Consider the following 3,453-nt stretch of genomic DNA (forward strand, 5'->3'; position numbering starts at 1 on the left):
TCTTTAGAAAATGTTTACAATAGTCATTTAGATCGTATTTTTTTTTTCACATTACAAAAATCTTTTTATCATTACTTCCGCTAAACAAATCACATTTTTTTATTGCAGGAATATTTCAAGTGCTGTTAAATATTTATACAAGGGTTAAAAAAATAGACTTTTTTCATTATTTTATTTTCTAAAGTGGTCCAGGCTTTGTATTAAATATTGTCATTTTCTCCCTTCCCCACTTTAATTATATGCAGCTTAACACTTAAAGCACTCAGAAACATACACACACACAATGTTTATTTGGATGTAGACCATGCAAAGGAACAACCGTGAGTTCTGGGTCATGAAGACCCCACTCAATGTCATTGTGCCACCAAGTCCTACACAAAGGTTTATGACTACTGAATACTGTTATAATACCTCATGTGGGAGACATCTCTTGTGCTAAGAAATTACGTGATGGTGAGTTTATACACCGGGCACATTCATTGTATTACCTTACACAATCTGGCAAAAAGGAGAGAAAAGGGAGCCGCCATTTTGTTTAATTTGGCATGCCTCTACAGAGACAGTGTAGCATTTATGATATTGTAAATGTAAAAATATTTTAAGTAACAGGAAGGTCTAACTCTTTTTATTATTAAAAGCATTATGTAATATTTAGTAGGGTGTTTCAATGCCATGGTCATTTCATTAATTTTCAGTGTCTATATATTGTGCTGTCAATGGGGTGCCCACAGGAGTAAAAAGTACAATGGCTGATTGCACCATGTATACTACATAAAGCATAATCAATGACTTGAATACATATTCACAATAGCAGACGTACTAATGGCTAATGAAGGAAATATAATAAAGTTAATAGTGGCATAATGGGAGGTAAAAGTGAGACCCGTGCATGTGCAGGAGAAATTCACTTTGGCAGAAATTGCAAAACATGGGCAGAACTACCCAAGGTGGACACAGGGCTGTTCAGTTTGGCACTCATAGTGCTTCTGGCTACTGTACAGTTGGTTTATCTATTTATGTTTAAGGATATAGTTTTAACGTAATCTGCCGATTAGTTTCACCATTGTTAGAAGCACTTTTTGAGGTTGAACAGTAAAGTCTTGGACAGACAGAGGTAGAGCATAATTCTGGTCGCTACCTTGGGCACCGTGGTGGATGGCACCGAACTGGCATAGACAACCAATGTGATTCTTACAGACATTTCCATTTTTAGTTAAAAGAAATGCAGTTAGCACACAGTAAGATACATTCATACTTTTGCAGACTGGGTTCATAGCAGATTGTATATTTGTTTTTTTCTTCTGTTTTGTTTTTGCTTAAGTGTGGATCAGAAAAAGGAGGGATGTAAAACGCTCTATAATGGAATGTGGTTTCCTTGCAATTTGAGTTTTGATTGTTTTATAGGGCCAATTTTTGTTCCGTTTGAGATGTTGGTAGGATTGATATGGAACACAATGTATCTTGTCAAGGAAACTGGCTGTAAGTACGTAACTATACTTTGATTGGAAAAATCTTAATAAAAAGATTTAGCAAAAACTAAAAATTGTAGTAGGTAGGGACTTAACACGGGGATATGGAAATTAATTTAACTAATGGTTAATAGACTGTTTTTATTTGATGCATACGGCTAATATGGTGCCTTAGATCAGTAGTCTCAAGCAGTTATTTTGGTCCTAAAATGTGGTTTAATAAATTGTATTATCCCCTTTCCTCTTCCTTTAAAACTGGTTTCCCTTACTGCAGGCATTATGGAATTCTAAAATACTGAACTTAGAGCCAAAACTATGCATAAATGTAGGGTCTGTAGGAGACCCCAAATGTTCTGATAGGATATCATATATCTGGCAATATATCCAATGCATGAGAGTTGACTGTTGAAAAAAAATAGATGCACTTTTAAAAATAAAATATATAATTTTGTTTCCTGAAGCGGTTCAAGATTAATTTTCATGAAACATTATCATCTTGTTCCCTCCCCACTCAACTAGCTCAACAAAAAAAGCCCAAGCCCACACAAAACACGCCTGGGCAGAGACTGTTGCAGATACGAATGGAATCATTGGGTGGAGGCAGGTACCGTTTTTTCCCCCTTCAATGTATATATATGTTAGGTGTATAATCCTGCCTATTATGTCTGTGTGCCTGCACAGCTTGTATATGCAGATTGAGGGCTTATATGAATATGAGATTCACTACATTCTGTGCTGTCTCCCTCAAATGTAGTGTGGGTACTTCATCTATTTCGGGTTTAATATTACTATTTCACTTTTTACTGGGACGCTTCCTGAAAATCCGTAAGCAGGGCTACAAAAGTAATTCCTACTCATACTTTACAGAGAGGGTATTAGATAAATGGATCAACCTTCCATTATATGCGGTAGAGGGAAGTGAGGCAATTTAAACATGCATTGGATAGGCATAAGGGTATCCTGAATCTACGACAAGACCAAGGACTGATTAAGGTCTGATCCCCTGTATCAGGAAGAATTGGCAGACTACATAGGCTCGAATGGCTTTTATCTGCAGTTCTTTATTTCTGTTGTGAAGTATACCATGTATACTGATGGTACTTGTGTATAAACCTGAAAATTATATACTCTACAAATTTCTAATCTTTATCTCCCAACACAAAGAAGCATGGTGAAACAAACACGATAAGGACATGACAACTGACATAGACCGGTTGTTCCTTCGAGCATCCAAAGATCTAGCTGGTCATGAAGCCCAAGACTGTGGTTAAGGGGCGAGTCTAAAAACCCCTTCAGCACACACACACAGAGGGATAGTAAACAATTTACCAGAACCAGCCATACCTGCTTCCCCAACAAACAAACAAAACACTCATGAAACAGCAGCAATTACCCCTCCAACACCTTTGTTGAAATATCTATTGCTTTTGCACTATATCTCAATGCGTGATGTGTGCACAAGAACTACGAATAAAAAAAAAAAACAACCACAAACCACTAAACAAAGAGAAAACAGCGGCAGGGAAAAAAAGGTGCAAAATGAAACAAAAAAGTGCCATATTGAATCAGACCGACGAAATCTACATCTGGTCCCTACACTTTATATGCTATCTCTTTAGCCACATAAATGTTCATGCCCATGTACCCTGTAATACATATATTTATATATAAATAATATTTTGCTTGTATTGCTAGAGACTTCTGTAGTCTCACGGTTAAAAATGCAGGTGTGGTTCTACCTTACCAGCCTGCCCATCGATTGGTCCATAAGCTCTCTCCTTAACCTCTTGTAAACAATAACCCTGGGGAGTGAGAGGTTAAGGACAAAAGTCTGATCATGTCACCCCTCGCCCTCTCCTCTGGCATCCAGGTTTGCGTAAAGTGTCTTGGTTCCTCTTCTCTATGTTCACACTTGTGTGTGCAGTAGATTCTGAATATTCTCTCCTGAAGCAGTGGGTGTTCCAGCCGTCATCAGAAGTTTCTT

This window comes from Sceloporus occidentalis, unplaced genomic scaffold (genome assembly GCF_023333645.1).
Source record: "Sceloporus occidentalis isolate IW3139 unplaced genomic scaffold, rSceOcc1.0.p SCAF_37, whole genome shotgun sequence".
Classification (NCBI taxonomy): domain Eukaryota; kingdom Metazoa; phylum Chordata; class Lepidosauria; order Squamata; family Phrynosomatidae; genus Sceloporus; species Sceloporus occidentalis.